The sequence below is a fragment of the Agelaius tricolor genome, unplaced genomic scaffold (assembly GCF_023055355.1).
Source record: "Agelaius tricolor isolate 1412-34295 unplaced genomic scaffold, bAgeTri1.0.p SCAF_2, whole genome shotgun sequence".
Taxonomy (NCBI): Eukaryota; Metazoa; Chordata; class Aves; order Passeriformes; family Icteridae; genus Agelaius; species Agelaius tricolor.
The window spans coordinates 74,296,926-74,315,801 of record NW_027269262.1 but is presented as its reverse complement, the minus strand read 5'-3'; the positions used below and the strand labels follow the sequence as shown (position 1 = coordinate 74,315,801).

The 18,876-nt window shown below is 39.9% G+C and overlaps 1 non-coding gene across 1 annotated transcript; it reads right to left on the bottom strand.

The window, feature by feature from the left end:
- Positions 1–12: 12 nt before the first annotated feature.
- On the bottom strand, positions 13–94 carry TRNAS-AGA (transfer RNA serine (anticodon AGA)). Its single transcript has one exon. It is a non-coding gene; the product is annotated as a tRNA-Ser (tRNA).
- Positions 95–18,876: the final 18,782 nt, after the last annotated feature.

Sequence of the window (18,876 nt, the reverse complement as noted above, 5' to 3'; positions counted from 1 at the left end):
CGGGACCGCGGCCGTAGTCGGCAGGATTCGAACCTGCGCGGGGAGACCCCAATGGATTTCTAGTCCATCGCCTTAACCACTCGGCCACGACTACACATGCAGAAGCGTGCCTCACCGCCTTGTCATGACTAGTTACAGAAAAGAAGCGCGGTTCGGTACTTGGGCCCGTCTTAAAATAGAGGTTAAACTTAATGCGTCTGTCATACTCTTCACTGGGCTGGATATTGGTCTCTTTAGAGCACAGCCAAACGGTTAGGCTTTGCTGAGTCCTGCGGGAGAAGTCTGTTTTTTTTTTTTTTTTTTTAATTTTTTGTTTTGTTTTGTTTTGTTTTTGGCGTAGATTAGGAACAGTTGTGGAGAGAGCGGCCTCAGTCCCCTTAAAAGCAGAATCACTCCCCAGCTGGCATCCCCCATAGCACCCGGGAAATCGGGGCAGGCATTTTTGAGGAAAGCCCCATAAAAGTGGCTCTCGCCTATGGCCCTGATAATAAATCCAGACAAACGTGGGAGGTGTCAGTCACCAGTCTGCCAAGGCCAGCTCCCCCTTCCCTCTCGTCAGAGACACACGGGAGGTGAGATGTCCCGAGGTGGGCCCGGAGTGTCAGTCAATGCTGCATATTATTATTTTTTTTTAAATATAATGAAGCAATTGAGAGAGAGAGGTCTTGTTAAGCTAAACAGAGCATTGCCATCTTCTAGGTCAGATGAGATGGAAAGCATGGTGCTTCCATCCTTCTGTTGCCAAGATGGCTCAAAATTTCCCAGCCTGTGATGAGATGGGGTCTGCTGTCCTTAAGAGCTCCAAGCAAAGCCTCTCGGTAACAAGGTATTTTACAATTCTCTGTGTATTTCAATTAATGAGTTGCAAGCCCTGTCTGAATTCCCTTGTACTTAAGCATTTATTTCACTGTTCCATTTTTCTCCCCACATATCTCAGGTCACTGTTAATACCCTGCCCAATCCATGGCAGTGCTGCTGCGGGAAAATGTGTTGGGTAGAAGAGTTGTGAGCCTCTGCTGGGTTGATGTGATGGAAGAAACTAAATAGCATTGATGCTGCTCCAGCACTTTTAAGTGGTCCCTTGGCCAGGACTCTGTGTCATGTAGGTAAATTCAATCCAGAAGAAGTGGATTTTTGGGTGGAATTTTTGCATTCATCTCTTGCAGCTGTGGAGAGTTTAAACTAATCACAATTCTCCCCAGTATGCTATCATCTCTGTAATTTGAAAAAGGATCAGGAGCCCACAGGCTTGGAAAATCTTGAAGAAACTCTTGTACTGAAATACATCATCACATGTGGAAAAGACCACTTGCTGCATCATCTTAAAGGAGCTTAAGAATGCCGAAATCCAGTATCATTCTGGCATTCTTTCAAATGGCCTTAGAAATCTGAGTATATTCTCTTTTGACTGCACAACAGCTTCTTTCCCTTTCCATCAATCCTGTGGCTGTCAGTGTGTCTGTTGCAAGGTGCCAAAAATGTATGGAGTGTCTATGGGATAATGGTGCCAAAATCAGGGGTGCCTCAAGGCCTTCTCCCATGAACTCATTGCAGCATTTGCTCAGTTGGAAAGCATTTGAAACCAAAAAGAAGATGAAAAAAAAAAAAGGCACAGACCTTTAAAAATTGTTGAACTGAAAAGATTGGCTTTGTGCAGATTGCTGCCTGCTGTTTAGATCCTTGTCATTCAAAACTTCTGAAAGACCTGATGCAAACAAAGAGACTTACTGGGTCAAATTGATTCCAGACTACTCCCTGGAATCACACAGAGGTGAATCTGACATACTGGGCCTTCAGCTAAGCTGTGGCCAGAAGAAAGGAGTTGAGGTCATGCCCTGAATTTTGTCCTCTCTTAGGAAACCGGTGAAGTGGCTTGCTCAAATCATGTCTCCTACTGACTGCTTGGGTGCAAATGGAAAGGTTACTGATTGCTGAGGGCTGGAAAAGTACAGAATGACCTCTTTGATGATCATGGCTTCTTTCTCTCTCTCTCTTTTTTTTTTTTTTTAATATACTGTCTCAATATATCCTTAGGAAGAGAGGACAGAAAGCTGGAAGGCTGTCCTGGGTGGAAGCCATAATGTTCTCTAATCCTCAAGTTACTGAAAGCTTTCTCAGTGATACTGATAAAACTGGATTTTGCCACAACAGTGATGAAGACAAAAAAAAAATAATTCTAGGGCAGGATGGGCTGAAAAAAAGAGAAAAAAATTCTCTTTTCTCTGGGAACCAAAGTGAGCCTAAATTGAGGTTGACTAGAACTCTTCTCAGCCCTCTTCTCTGAATAATGAACTCTCAGGGGCTCAGGAAATGGTAAGAGGTCAGCCGAGCCAGATAATACCAAAGTAGTTTCTGAGTGCTACCCATTGCCAGACAAGAGGGAGGCACTCTGCTTCTTAATATGGTGATAGCATGTTGCAGGCCTTTCTGTCTTCCAGTTTCTTGCCCCAGAAGTTGGGATGGAGGTAATGCAGTGACTGCCTCCCCCCAAGGTGTTCTGCCACCTCCAGCATATGTAGAACTGTACAACTCGTTGCTCCCAGCTGCAGGATATTACTTTAATCCTGTTCCTTGTCACAGTCCAGTATAACATCATTTTGAGTGACACTGCTTATTTCTTATTAGTAGTACAGTGCGTCAACATGAGAAAATTCAGGGCTAAATCTAGATTTTTGGCCACATATTTAACCACTAGCAAGCATACTTGTGAATGAAATTTTTCTGCTGAAGATAACAGATTGGGAGACAACTTCTTGAAAAACCTCTTGGCAGCAAAACAAACAGTATGTGCAAGATTCCTTATATAACACTGGCTTGTGATGTTGAGAGACAGCCTTGGATCAAAGGACAGTTTAAGCTGGAGGCTCTCCCAGTCTTGGACTTCACTGTCAATCCTTCCATTGAAGGTGCCAGCTCAGAGGGTGGATTTTCAGTTCAGTTTGCTGGCACATGAGGGGCATGAGAACTGGAAAAACTTCCAGTTGCTTCCAACCTTCCTCTCAATTAAAAATTTCAAGGTTAGAGTATGTGAGCAGCCACCACCTGTTGCCTGGGCTACACAGTTCTCTTGTAAAGGAAACTATTTGTCAAGAACAGGTAAGTGTCCAGAACGGCAATCTTAGCCCTTGCTGTGAGGGGTCAGCTTTCTTTTGGATGTTTGTAAGCATACATGCTCATTTTCAAATAAGTGTGATGTGGTGCTTACCAAGTGAAGTAGAAAAATTTTCAGGACAGTATACAAAACAAAAAAATACTTGTCTGGGGGCCTTTTAATGAGCATGGCATAATCCTCAAAGCTTCTTACAACCATGACATTTTGATCTCTGTGAGGGCGTAGCAAACACTGGAAAGTCTTTTTTGGAAAAAAACTGTCAGCTTGTAAGGCTGTGTAACAAGGAGGTCACACTTCCAAATCAATGATAATTATGTGTAACTTTGAGTAAAAATAGTGTTGCCAGGCACTGTGCAGCTTTACTGCACCTGCATTCTCTGGCACCAAGGGTGTCAGTCCCTGTAAAGTGGAGCAGAGGGAGGCACATGGTGATAAAGCAGGTCAGTGCAGAGAACAGATCACAAGGCAAAAATGTTTCCATTTGACAGATAGAAATAATAAGTATAGTAAATATATTTGGCCTGCCAGGAAGGACCTAGGCTATGAGAACGTGAGGAGGAAGGAGAAAGCATGAAGCACAGACGACTGGGGACTACTCTGGAAAAATCCTTCCTGCCTGCTGCCCATTGCACAGCTGTGGTGAGAGACAACATAATGTAAAACCAGCCTAGCTGAGGGAGCTGAAACCAAAGCAGAGATAGTGTTCCATCACCCTTGCCAAGGCTGGAAAATATTTTTCAGGGATGAGTCTCCAGAAGAGTTGTGAGCTAGGAAAAACTATCCCCTAAGCCACAGGGGCATGGTGTGAGTGTACATGTGGGGGTGAAGGTGCTGTTTGTGTGAACTCCACACTAATATCCTGCTCCTCAGTGGGGCTGATTCAGATTTTTCTTCCTGAGGCTCCAGGATACTGCATCTCAGAGGGAGATGTGGCAGCTGGTGGGCTGGGATTGTCACACATCAGGTTCCAGATACACTCCTTTATTTCACTGCATAGCAGTGCACTTTGTTTCACTGCATAGCTTCCTTTTCTCAGTACAAGAATCCTGGTGAGTGAAAATATATGTTAGGCAGAATCACACCTGTGTGATATGAATGCCATTTTCATGTGTGATTTTGTACAGGCTTTTACAGTTAAAAGACTTGGAAGAATGGCAAGAAGAACAAAGACTTTTTCAGGTGAAAACTTCTTCATAAAACGTCCCTCTAGAGCTCAAATGCTAAAAAGAGATCTTCATGTTTGTAAGTAATGAGGTTTTCATTTGGACTAGATGAAAATGTTTTCTTTTTCCAGTGCAGTTTTCAAAAGGAAGAATGTTTAAGGGCAAAGTGAAAATTAAAAGCTAGGACCTCACTGATTTCGGCAGGGTCAGGATTTCATACAGAAGGTGAAAATCCAGTCCATCTCATTGCAAATGTCTGTTCCTTGCTGGAGGACGGGAATTGGTAGCTCTTCTTCCAGCTCCAGGCTGTGTCTCCCAGCAGAGGGCATTGCAGAATGACATTACTGTTTTTCAGAAATCTGGCAGAAGGTAAACTGAACTTCAAGGGGTTGTTTGGCCAGTCTAAAATTTATTTTCATGACCTCAACTGGAAGAGTAGATCATCAGTTGTTTAAAACCAAATGATGCTGCTAGCAAACTGTAGCTGGAAGATAAAAGGAATTTTCCCTTGCACTCTAAAAAAACCTAATGCCTGAAAGGGAAAGCAAATGCCAGAAAGCATTTATTCCTCAGTTTCTCTATCACACAATTTATTTTCATTTTTTAGATGACACTGTAGGCTGAATTGCAAAGACTTGTTTCAGGTTCTGATCCTCTTGACATTCTGTAAAAAATAATAAACTGTTTCCTACAAAAAATAAATGCAAAATTAAAATGATAATGATGTGAGCAACAAGAAGAAGAGAGAAAGTTCAACATTTGCAGTAGATGGGGATAACAGGCAAAATTTAAAATGATGGAGGTAAGAAAGGAGATTTTTCAAAAGACTGGGGTGTGTTGTGTATCAAACCAAGAAGCTACAGGGTACCCAGAACAGTGCTTAGCCTTCAATGCAGGCTTCTCTCTTCCCTGCCATCTTCCCTGAGCCCCACCCATGGCACATCTGGAACACATTCAGGGGCAGACAGGGCAGTACCTATCCTGCAGACAGGTCTTCTGACCCTGTTTCCACATTCTGGCAGGTTCTGTCACATAACAGTTGTGCCAATCCACCTTCTGGGGGCAGTGTGCATGGATTTAATGTAAACGAGCAGGTTGACTCTGTAACACAGGCATTCTGTTAAGTCTTTGTCTACAGGGAGTGTTCAGTCCAGTTTATTGTGTGGTCACCCAGCAAAGTGAGTGGGCACATACCTTGGCAGAGAAGAGTGGGGGACTGAGGGCAGGAGTGGCTGAGAAAAGTGTGGAGCAACAGTACATTCTCTTGTTTAGCATTTGTTCTTTGGCAGTCACAAGAGGATTCAGTGTGTTTGAAAGTAGTCATTGTAGTTTTACAGGTGGAGAAACTGAGTCACCCAGCTGATTGTAGCCTGCCCAGACTCATTAGATAAAATCAGGATAGAAGTATTAAGAGCACTCCCACCTCTTGTGTTGATAAGGTCTCAGCTTGGCTGTACACTCACTGAGCTGCACCATGTCTATATGCTATGGTGAAAAACACTTCCAAGTCAAAGAAGTCCAGGTAGGCAAGAGTTAAAGAGCAAATTCTACCACCTTGATCCTTGATAACATTCTCACTCAGGTTAGTTTACAGTGTTAAAACCAAAGGGACTTGAACAGAGCAAAGGTCCTGAATCTGAATTTCAATGAGGGATATTGAGGGAGCGATTGGGGTATTTTATACATACCCTAAAAATGGCTAATAGGCATTCAGCTCTGGAGCACTTGAAAGGATTGTAACCTTTCCTACAGTTTAACAACACATTTCTCCATAAAACTAACTTGAGAGAAATTCCCTGCATTCCCACACTGAACACTTAGCAGTCTTTTCAAACTTATGTTATTGCAGTAAATATAGCTTATAACCATAAAATTAAGGTTATGTAGACTTGTAACTTTTTATTTTATGCTAGCTCTGTGGGCCACTAGCAATTTCTACAGAGGTTGCTGTCCTGAAGTCTGCAATGAATTACATGAGTGAACTACGAAGCAACAAAACTCAGAAGAGTAAGAAGAAACAGAAAACAACCCTCACTCTTTAAGAAGACACATTGGGTGTTTAAGGGGAGAAGGGCAAACAAAAGGAACATCTCATGCTTTACCATTTCAATTTAAGATAGTTCTTTGTGCTGTACAGGGAACTTGCTAGTATACATAGCTGTGATTGCACTCGGGCTGTTTAATGGCTGCAGAATTACTCAAAAAAGGGTGATAGATCTTAAAAATAACAAGTGGTATTTTCTTGGAGTGCTACCAATGAGATTCTGATGACCTGTGCCAAGTGAAGCTCCAATGAGCAAAATTTAGATGATTTTTACTGTGATGTACTAAATAAAATTTGTTTCCATCTAGCTGCATCCTTGTAATTTATGTTACAGATTGACTGTGAAGTTACAGAATCTCTGGTTTCTACAGAAAATGGGCTCTGCTTTTTTTATGTGGTTTTACAGTGCCTAGAAAACCTTTGGCTTTCCAGTAATGTAACTGTAAACTACAATCTTAAAAAGATAGTTAGCTTTTCTTTTTCCAGTAGTGACTGTAGACTGACTGTGGAGTAAAGTACCTCAGCTTTTGAGTTCCTGAACAGAAATTCTTTAAAGTCCACTGCTTTTAAGGAAATAGGTGATCAGAAATTTTTGGAAATTAGCCCTCTCTATGGCAGATTTGTTACCTCCCACTACTTCTGTTGTCTTGAAAATTTTGAAGGCCAAGAACTACATAATGAACAGCCTTGTTTTTCATGATAGCTCAGTTTATTGTAAATCTGTGATTACAAGCATTTGGACAGCATGGAAATTGGATGCATCTTTAGTGGCTCAGACCCTTAGCTAAAAGAAATACAGCCACAGCAGGAGGGGGCTAAGGAAAGGAGCAATTAATTTAGTTTTCCAATAGTATTGCAACAACACGGGCATCATAATTTAAAAGCCTTTGGAACAGTCTTCTTAATTTCCTCCTATCCCATTCCCTCAATTTCTTGTCTTGATCTGGCTTTTGTTCACTTCATGCAGCCTGCCAGACCAAGCTAAGGCTGCCTGGACCCAACCAGTTGGTCCCTGACGTAATCCCGAGTGGTGACCTGTAAGGCCGACCTCACCATTTGCCAGGCAGAAAAGGACCCACTTGGTTTTAAAGTGCTGGCTCTGTTTTGCGAAGAGCTGGCAAAGTATGTTTTTCTTTTTACTTTTACAGCTTGTTCCAAAGTCCATGGAGGATACACAGCTGGCTGGCAATACCACAGCTAATTCCATGGCTGCAGAGTCTTAAAAAGCCTCTGGTGGTGATGCTCAAAAGCAAGGCACAGGAGTAGTGTGCACTATGTAATATACGTGCTGCCTACAGACCTTCCTGCTCTCCACAAATGCACAACATTAGTTTAGTGAGGTGTTTCATTAATCTGTGATGGAACTAAAGCAGATGTTTCTCTAGATAGCAAGCTTTAAGTGCTCCTGAACTATGTCATTTCTGCTTTTACCCCCCTGGTTCTTGCTCTCTGTGTCTAATGCTACCAAAAGTGAATGACAATTCCAAACCTGTCTTACAGTTTGGAAATTGATTGTGTCAGGGAGAGAGAAAGTTGTTCTTTTGAAACTCTAAATATTCAGGTTCTAAATGAATCAGTATTTTTCTGTTGTTCAGTTGTTTATTGATGATAGTTCTATTTTCTCTAGCATATCTATTTTTATGGCCTTCCTTTTTCCTTCTTGATGTCTGTGGCTGTGGAAAAGTCTGTAGGACAAAAAAGAATACAAATTTACTGAAATTTCATCTAAATCACAACCCAGAAAAGCAGCAAGTAGAGAAATAAATAGTAATAACCCTTTTGGAACTAATCTCATCTCTCTCTTCTGATTAAGGGGAATTGCAAACATAATACATGTCTCTGTAGTAGCAATCCCAAGAATAATTGTATGAAACGTGGCAACTAGACAGGTCTCCCAAACACTTGCTGGTAGCTATGATGAGGTAGTTCGTATTTTCCTGTTGTTGAGTAAAGTCACCCACCCAGTTCTTTATACAATGGCTGCCTGTGGGCACTGGTGTGAATTATCTTACTATGACCGTGACACAGCTCATCGCCTTCAGTCAGCTAAATGTCAGCATGTCTTAATAACATAAAAAAATCAGGATGTCTGCAGCTGAGGCTTACACTTAGTTAGATTTATGTCTCCAAACGTGGAAGATCTACTTTATATTCTTAGAAGAGCAGGACAGTCCCAGCTCTCAGGACAAGATCTCTAAAACTTCAAAGGAATGCATCAGAGCAGTGTTTCTTTCACAGGTTGTGTTTGTCTCTTCTTTTGTGACTCCCCATTCCCAAAACGTAGAGATTAGTGCTCTTACTGAAGGTGTGAAAAATCCATACTCAGTTCCCTCCCCTGCTCCAAAAAACAAAAAACAAACAAACAAAAAAAACCAACCAAGAGTGATTTTTCCCACCCATTTTGGGAAAAGGATTTTTCTCCTTTTTGAAGAGGTGTTCTCAGTTCCTCTTATGGTGCAGAAAAAAGCCCCAAGACTCAGTGGCTACCATTTAATGCTTTTTAGTTGTTACATTAATGAAATTGCCTTTGCTGTGTTCTTAGGGACTTCTCCAGTGTGTTTCCAGAGTGTTTAGAGTGATTTTTAAATTTAATTTTGTTTTTTTAATTGCAGATATAATGGATAGGAAAATGTCTCCACTGGCATTAGAGCAGAGACTGGAACATGAATCCTACTTTTTCCAGGTGAGTTTCCCAGCAGGATACACAGCCACGTCATGTGATTTTCACCTGAGAGCCTGGAGTTGTGCCTTGTGGTTAGGGCAGGGAGCTTGAACCTTTCAGATAGAGAAAGGAACTGCTCAAGTGCTCTATCCAGGAAGCTTCTGCATAAGACACTGATGGTAGAATCACTGTACTACAGCTTTTCAAACACCTAATCATCTCTAGCTTGTTCCTGAAAGGGCTTCAAGAGTTACTTTGGAGCTCTTGACCTCAAGCAAAAGTGTGTTCTCAGCACAAGGAAAGGAGTTTCAGCTTGGGGTGGAAGGAGGCTGCTAACACCCTATTGTTGCCCATGTTTCATGTTAGCTAGATTTATGTCCTCTTGGTGCTGAGGGTATTGGGCCCCATTCCTGGGATTTCTGATTCAAACTGCACATGTAGGGGGAGGCTGGTTTCTATTTCACCACCAATAATTCAGGCATTGTGGCTCTTGGCATTCAGTCCTTTCTTCTTGCATTATCAGAACTACACAGTTGCCTGGTGGTGTGACTCTTGGTTGCTCGAGACTAGCTAGAGTTCATCTATGCAGCTGTTCATGTCTATCTCAATGGTTGGGATTAATTAATCTCTTTTCTTTCTACCGTTTTTCTGGGGAATACACTTGGGAAGGAGATCCAGCTCCATAGTATTTTTATTTGTAGGTAATCCAAGTTTTATATATTAATTATGTGCCAGGCATAACCAGGTACTCATTCCATGGGTACTGCCTAAGTCCACCCTTAAACAGATATCCATCTTTTTCACTCAAGGCTTCTCTGAGGACTTTCCAGCTGTCTCTGGCACAGTGTATGGTAGGAATCTTGACTGGAATTGGCAATGGGATAAATAAATGCAGTGTAGTCCATGACTGGGGTAAAGAATGGCATTAGATTATTACCTTAATCAAGTATTTTAACTGCAGCTGCTCTGTGTGGATCACATGATGGGCAGTGGTTATTTGTGGTCAGTGGGTCATTTGTTTGGTGCTTTGGCAAAAAGATGAAGGGCAGAGAAGAGGGAGGAATGAGGAGGCCAACAGATACCTCAGTGAGGGGGAACACGTTCATGAAGCAGTGGAGGAGGAGGAGCCTGGGCTCGACTGGTGCTTGCTGACTTTACCACAGGCTACATTTATCCAAAAATCTAAGGGGGGGGGGGGGAGGGGAGTTTCCTCTAACAGGAAACCTGAGATGATTTGCTTTTTGTTGGAGACCAATGTGTTAGCAGTTGTCTGTGCCTACTACCCAAGCACAAAGCTTTTGTAGGTTTCTAAAGAAAGGTTGTTAATACACTTCTAAGTTTGCTTCTTTTACTTATTTTTACAAATGTCCATGGTATGTCCATCATGGGAAAACTAAGACTAGCCAATGAAAGCTGAGCTGCAAAAGCAAAGTCTTCCTATGAATGTAAAATGGAGTTTTATAAAATTATGTCTTTTATAATCTTTATGAATTGTGACTGGTTTCCAGACTGAAAAAAAAAAAATTACAGTATCTGCAAAACTGCACCTGCAGCAAGGCTGTATAGTGCTAGTGAAAAATGTGTATCATGGATTATTACAGTTTTGGGGTTTCTTGGTGTTTGTTTTATTTTGTTTTTTTTAAGGTCATGGTTTTTCCATTATTTATGGCAATTCCTTTAGGACAGCACTGGAGTCTTGAGTGTTAAATGTGTTCATATGCTCTGGGGTACGTGCATGCAATTTAAATGGAAAAGAAGATAAGTGTTTGAGAAGATTGAGCTCTACAGCCACTGGAAATTGGAAGGAGAGAAATTTTTACAGCTAGATGACACAGTTAAATCTTAATTACAATCATACTGGTATAAATCCAGTGTAACTCCACGGGGAGCTTAACAAGGTCCTGACCACACTGCTGCTGAATTAAACACAGCTTGTGCCTAGCATGTTGCAAACCACTCTTTGGTAGAAATAGCCTTTGGTGGATGTAGGCAGGTTCAGGCAAGTTCACAGGCAGTATTGCAATTGTCTTTTATATTACTATTTTCTGGTGCCCTGCTGGAGTTCCTGGTAATCAGAAAGCTTAATTAAAAGCTGTGGAACATCTCTAGAAAATGAAGATCTAAGAGAAAAACGTCATTTATGAAAATACTGAAGAAACGTGATACTAAGATTAAAAAATGTCATTAGTCAGGTTACCAGCTCTGTCTAAGTAGTGCTGCAATAATCCTTGAAAAAAATTAACAGAGTATTGCTGAAGGCATTGCAGGAACTAGTAAATAGAACATTTCATATGTTATGTTTTCTCCTTTGTGTGCATATAGTCAGGGAAGAATATACCACATAGGAAAATTAGTGTGCCTAACATACTTCACATCATGGCTATCCCTGCTGTGCTTTCCATAGTTACTTTAAAATTGTGTTCCATGGACTTACAGTATTTTCTTTGATTTGCTGCCAATATTTGCTTAAGCAAATTGAAGTGCTCATACTATACTAGGGTAGAAAGAGTGATAAATTGCAAAAACGCAGTAAATGTTAAAGCCACAATTTTTAACAGAAATCTGAAGAAATTGCTCTCATGGCTGATAACTTTAACAGATTGAAAGGAAAACACATGATCACAATACAGTAAGTGAAAGCTTGTGATAGAGGATACAGGTTAAAAATTTTTGCTACACCTAAAGAGAGTTCAAAGTATTTTTTACCTGGTTCCCTGAATCACAGTTCATTACTGTTCAAAACAAAGGCTTTGATTCCTAGAAAAAGTTTACCAGATATTGTGTTCAAATGTGAAAACTCAGATGCTAAAATCTCCCTTTAAAAAAGTGCTTGCAGCTCCATTGTTGACTTCAGGATAGAATTTGGTCCATTGTAGTTCTTTTAGTCTATTTTCTTGTTAACAAATTTGTGTTGCTTTTGTTTATTTCTGCATGTGTGGAGAAAACTCTATTGCAGAAACTCTATTTTCAGAGCCATGAGGCACACAATACAGCGGGAATCTAAATCCTGGCTTGGTATACTCTAGTTTTGCTGCACTGCAAATAGAGGTTTAGATACAAGTTTTACAGTTTCTGGAAATCTCTTGAAATGCAAAAAAGGAGATGCATGATCAATTATTATGGACAGGATGTACTATTTTAGGAAGTATAACAATCAAAATAATAGAAAAGTGGCATGTATTCTGTCTCTGATTTATAGTTGTCTCTGATTTATGTTTCTACATACCATGTATTTATACTAGTTAATCTGAAGGTATGTATGCCACTTAGATCACTTTAAAGTCAGGTGAATACTGTACAAAAATATTTAAAAATTCTAATTCCAACAAAAGAAGGAGCTCAGTAAGGTACAGAACTAATGAACTCTCGTATTCCATTGCCTTGTTACTTTTAGGTGGAACCTTGGAAATTTGACTGAAGCTGTCGTTTCAATTTGATGTTCTCAGATCTTTTAATGATTTCCTTTAATATGGGGACACCTAATTACTTTTATTGCAAGGCTATTAATGGAAAATAGGCCTCATCACAGATACTTATTATATATTTGTACAAACTTTTGTAAGAAATACATGTTGGGAACAGACAGCAGTAGAAAAGAGGGCATAATGAAATCTCTTGAGTTTGCTTCTCTCCATTAACCTTCCAGTGATGTGAGAATTAGGTAATATTGTCACCAGGTGGGGCAAAACCAAGTACAGCCACTGAAGACTAAATAGCATATAACACATAGTGAAAGAAAGAACTAAAGGGAATCATTTGAGAACATCTAAACAGCTGAAATATGTTCACTGACACTGTTATTTGAACAGTTGTGAATAACAACCAGATTAATTGAAGTCAAAGTTTCTCCATAATAATTCAGAAGGAGAACAAAAGGCTTAGCCTACTAAATAAAACATTTGCTATGAAAAGCTTGCCCAGCTCTAGTTCATATATCGTAAAAGGATGTTGGCTTAAGATATGCTTTATTACCAAACTCAGATAAGGATACAGGGAAATGCTGCCTGAGGACTTCATTAAAGGAGCTATGGACTAGGAGATCTAAGAGTGGTCAATAGTTGAAATGAAGGTATTTTTACAACTTTATGACTCTAGAGTAATAAGCACAGGATGTAACCAGTGGAACTTGGGGGAGGAGCCAGACAGAGAAAAATAAATGTAAGACAGAATGCCAAAAGATAACACGTCTTTTGGCAAGCTTATTTTGACTTTTTAAATTGGAGAAATGAACTACTATGGACAGTCCCTCCTTTCCACCATTATGCAATGACTTCCACCTCATTTTCCGTTGGTGGCCCTCTGTGTCAGTAGACACAGATCAGCTCTGGGTTTTAAATGGCCCTGGCACATTATGAGTTCCCACCTGTTTCAGGTCTGAGTTTCCTCAAAGCAAACTCCTCTTTCTGCAGAGTGCTGTGCTATTCCTCCTGCAGCAGACAAATGCATGTGGCTTTACTGTGATAACTTCCTCAAGGTTATGTTGACCTTAACTAGTGAGTCAAGTGGATAATATCCTTGTGGGAAGGAAGGACTAAGTGAGCCTTTCCAGTTCTTTCACATGCAGCAATTTTAAGAATTACAAGGTGTAACTGGGAAGGGATCATAGGATTGTCCTGAAAATTGCAGTCCTTTGGAAAAGAAGCTTTAATAATTTTTAGTCATATAAATGTCATGCACCTTTGCAAATCTTAGGCATCTTCTGTGGAGAAGTCTGTGGACAGTGCTAAGAGTCCCACATGCTTAGGTAGGTTGCTGATTTTACCTAAGGCAAGGCAGTTTCTCACATGTAACAGCTGGCAGAAATCACTATCATTAATGAGACAGGTACATCTTTATTGGACAGGAACTGTCATAAGAAGAAGGAGAAGGGTTTCCACTAAACAAGAATATTATAGGGTTTCTTTTATAAATTTCTCCTTAGTTCTCTTCTACTTTCTTCTTTAATTCAGGGGTTCCTGAATTTCCTTTAATGCTGGATGGTGAATTCAACACACAGGGTTTCATGCTAACCAGGATATCTGAAGGACTGTAGTTAGTGGAGAAGGTTTTTTTGCTCAAAGACAGATTTGTGTCTTTATTTTCACTTGATTTTTGTGGTTATCTTGAACATTAGCTTCTCCAGTTCCTCTTCATACCGTCCAAATTATCCATGCTTACTTATTGTACTTTTGCAGTTACTGGTCTGCTTTCAGCCATTAAAGGTTGAAAAAGACCAAGATGAATACAGATTCATGGAATGATGTATTCTGTCTAGTTTTGGATTCCAGATTACATCTTCTCCCTGGCTCTGCATCCAAGATTCATAGAAAGTGACTTCATGGTACTGAGGACCAGGCAAATTTGAGGAGAAAACAGGTTGGTCAAATGAAAGAAGAAAAAAAACCCCAAACATGCTAAACCCTAAAACAGTCTTGCCAAAAATCCAAAGCAAAGCAGAAATTCAGTAACACTGGAACTGCTCTGTGACCTTTCACAGGTGGGAGTTGAGGAATTAAGGAAACCTTAGAAAACTGAGGTCATGTCTGCTCAGCCTAGACATTAAAGATCCCGTGGTGCTTTACATACTAGGAAAGGATTTACCCTCATGTTCTGACCAAAACAGAACCTTTTTCCCAAAGCAAAGGAGCATCCATACTCTGATTAGAGTCTTTCTCCATCCTCAAAGTGTCTGCATTTTGATGATGCAGCTTGTGCCTCTGTGTGAACACACAAACAAGTGTATACAGCAAGACTTGGGTATTGAAGGGGGCTTTGCTCACACAAAAGCAAATTTCCCATGTTTGTACAGCGGGTGAAAGGCTTATGGTCATGCCTTGGGAAGGTGTGTTCCCTTGGAAGTATTTGGGGATCGTTTTTTAGATAATTTTCATTATTTATTGTTAGTTTAGAGGGATGGCCAGCAGTGCAAGCAGCAACATGTAACAGCTGTTGGGCTTGATTGGGCAAACATTCTCCTTTTACTTGAGGGCAGACCTTTTGACTTCATCAGAAGTGTTAGGAGTATTGGTGACATTTGCCAATATTAAATTTAACTTGGGAAAATAATTTAGGTGAGAAAAATAAATTGCAAGTATACAGGTAAACTTGCAAGAATATTTGCAGAGCATAGCTTTGATTTATAATTAGTGTTTGCCAAGTTCTGTGCTAATGGGTCAGAATTTGTCCCTCCTATTTCCTAATTTTAAGAAAAAAATCCCAATGCAATTTCTGTCATCTTTTAAAGCACTTTGACTCTAGGGATCAAAATAACTCTGACTTCTGCACTAAGTTATACCAGAGAATAATTTTTGTTGTACTGTAGCGTAGACTTTGAATAGTTGCTGTTTCAATACAAAAATAAAAACCATTCGCTTAATGTGTAATTAATAGTTTGGCAATTCCCTATGGCTTTACCCAGGACCCCTTCTGTTTCTGTTTTGTATTACTGAACTCCCCTGCTAAATATTTCCAGATCATATAGATTTAGATAAGACATGTTCCAGAACTTATAACATTTTTTATTTTGACTTTTACAGTATTTATTAGTGTAATGAAAATAATACTTTGACAAGTCCCCAAATAAATGGTAATCACCCCTGGATAGCTGAGTGAAATGTTCAGTGCCATGGGTTATTTAACTGTGCTTACATTACAGACCTAAAAGATATGATAAAAATTTTAGTGCAGATCCATTAAAAGCTTGTGACCCTCTCCTTTGACCAAGGTGTTGATCCTGTAGTTTGGGAAGCACTGGAGTACATTGGCAGACATGAGAAATGCCACAGGGCTCTCTTGGGAATACAAGGAGACTACAGGATTGGGACTTAACCTTGTAAGTGCTTTGTGGCATTCTCTGGGACCACTCTTAGCTGCTTCTATGCATAATAAAAAGGTGTATGAAAATATGTGATTTAAAAATGGAATAGCTGGGAAAATATCCAAAATTGTCAGATCTCAAAACCCCAAATATGATAAATTGATATGAACTTCTGCATTCCTAGAGATAAAGAATTTTACCCGTACTCACCGATATGTGTGAAGTTATTGAAACCACTTTTATACTTAGTACTGTATGAATGAAAACTACTTCTGACAAGCATAAAAAAGCCCTTTTCTGTGTAACAGATTGTGTGCTTAAGGCCTGCAAAACATTAAAGGTGGCAATTATCTTCTTTGTAAAACTTCTAACACACTTTTGAGCCTATTCAAAAATTAAGGAGCCTTTGGAATCTAGGCTGGATTTCAGGATGTGTGTGTATACAAAAAAAAGGACTTTGTATAGCTCTTTGGCCTAAATGAATGCATTTTCTCCTTTATGTGGCAGATCCCGACTTATGGTTCCCCAACTGTGTCTTCATACCATAGTTCTTTTCCTGGTGGATGTGAATCAGGTGGTCTTTACCTCCCCACTATTTTGTTACCCACACAGACTTCAAGATAGTTTTTAAAAAGAGAAACATCAGTTCAAAACCAAGAACTGATGGGTCTCTGTTAGAGAATATTAAAAATGATGTTTCAACATTTATGAAAACCAGTATTCCTTTTGCTTAATGAAAAGTTTCAACATAAAAAATAGTTTTTCTGTTTTTTAATCCCAGCCATAAAATGTTTCCAAACATGAGAAAAACTCCTAAGTTTATGCTCCTTACAAAGTTCAGTTGTTCAATACATTTATTGCTTGTCTAAAAATTATGTAAATGGCACCAGGTTTGCTACATGAGCAAGGCTGAGAGGCACAAAGTTGTTTCCCTGACAACAACACTTATATTAAGTAACTTGAAATTCTTTTTCTGCTCTTGGTTTTTCCAGAATAGACCACATTAAATGTTGGTTCAAATTTTCATTTCTTTGGAGCATGCCCACTTTTTCACTGACACATCCATGGAGTTGGCTGTGATGTTTTAATGAGAAGCTTCATAATTGGAAGAAATTCCTTCTTGCCAATCTTTTTCCAATACATGCTTTCAGGTGTCCATAAAGGGAACTTATTTGACTGCACAAACACATGGAGAAATTTAAGATTAATTCGACATTAATTCAGAGCACACCTTACTGTTTTTTCAACATAAGGAAGAGTGATCAGTTTTTTGCTTGGTATCACTGTACACATATTGTCTGACACCATCTGGGAATGATCATAGCATCTATGACTGGAAATGCCATGTTTTTACTCTTTCCTATATGAGTGTGAAATGTCATGTGCTGGTCCATGCATTACCTCAATCCTTTGCAAATAGATTATTTTTATAACAGCTCTACAGAGCTCTGTCTCTTTGCAGAAGCCATGCACCTTGCAAATTAATTGGACCTGAGTGTAATGAATCTGAAAAGAAATTAGCTAACTCTCAACTCTACTCTTCACCAGTGTGTATGCAGAACACACAAAATTTATCATCTCTTTCTTTTTCACCACAGCTACCATTATGTGATGGATCAGTGGAAATAGGTTTCTTGATGATTAAGGAGCTAAGTGTTAGTAGTATTTATGTGTATGAAAACTAGCAATATTTTTATTTGTTGAATGTCTCCTTTGAAACTAAAAGAAGATTAAATCTCTTGATTTAGCATGATATGTAAAATTAAAGTATGATTAAAAACCTAATGCATGGCCCACCAGTAGAGTTAATATGTTACCAAGTCTCCTCCCAAACACAGTTTCACCATTCTTATTGACATGATGAAAACTGCTATTGGCATCATTGTGCAGGTTATGCTTTCCTTGTTTATTCTGGTGTCTGAGTTCCTCTAGGGGATATAAGGGGAATTTGGGACTCTTCTGTGGCTAAGTGCAACAGGAAAATCATTGGCAAGGGGGTAGAAAAGTAAAGTAAGGGTAGAGTAAGAGCAGTAATACAGGACTGGGAGGGAAAGACATGGCAGATAGTGAATCTGTATTGAGCAAGCAAGTGAATTTCTTTCCAAGCAATCAAGCTGCCATTCTCTGTTGTTTTCCAGAACTCTTATCCTAACTGCTGTTACCTCTGCCTCATTGAAATGGGTGTCTCCCATGACTTCAGTGAGACTATGATAAACTGAACACTAAGTGTAGATGGATATCCCACTTTTTGCATGTTTTGCAGGTTATGTATTAAATTTACACTGGTCATGTACACAAAGTTGGAGCACACTATTTTTATCTTAAAAAAGGAGAAAAAAAATTCTCAAAAAATCAATGCAATTCTTTATCTCTGAGATAGCTTTGAATTTTCAAGAATCTTGCCTGAGTTTCTAGGTCCTGCATAGTTTTGTGTCCTGGTTGGAAATACTTGTATCTGAACTAGGGTGCTGCAGGTTCTGCTTCCCTAAAGTTTTATGACTTCAGGACAAGCAGCATTTGAGTGTGTGGGCAACCAAGCTGTGCTGGTGACAAGCAAGTTCTGCCTGTTTAGATTTATCTATGTAGAAACCTCCAGATGCAGCATGCTGGTGATGCAAGCAGGACTTGGAAATTGTTCATAACTTTCCAGAGTTACACTAAAAGATGGTCTTGATTGTTCATTTTGGTGAGGGGCAGGAAGATCACAGATGGCCAAGAAAATAATCTTTTTATCTGTAAACCAAGGAAGTCATTCAGCTGAGCTCTGTGAATAGGACTGTTGCAGCATGTGTCCCACCGCCGGTGATCTCTCTGACCTGGCTAGCGGTCGGAGACGGGCTGGCAACAACACCCTGAGGGATCTGAGGGGAGCATGGGGAAACCCTCCGGTCTCAGGAGCTCAACAATGGCACAGCAACAAGGAAGGGATGGGTATACAACTGAAGTGCCAAAACAGAGATATTTATTAAATGAATAAAAGGGCACAAACAAGGGTGCTTCACAAAGAGGCTGCTTCAGAAGACCATGAAGTGGGGCTAACACACAGCTATATATAGTCTCTCATAGAATGTTGTAGAAGCCTTCTGGCCAATCACGGGC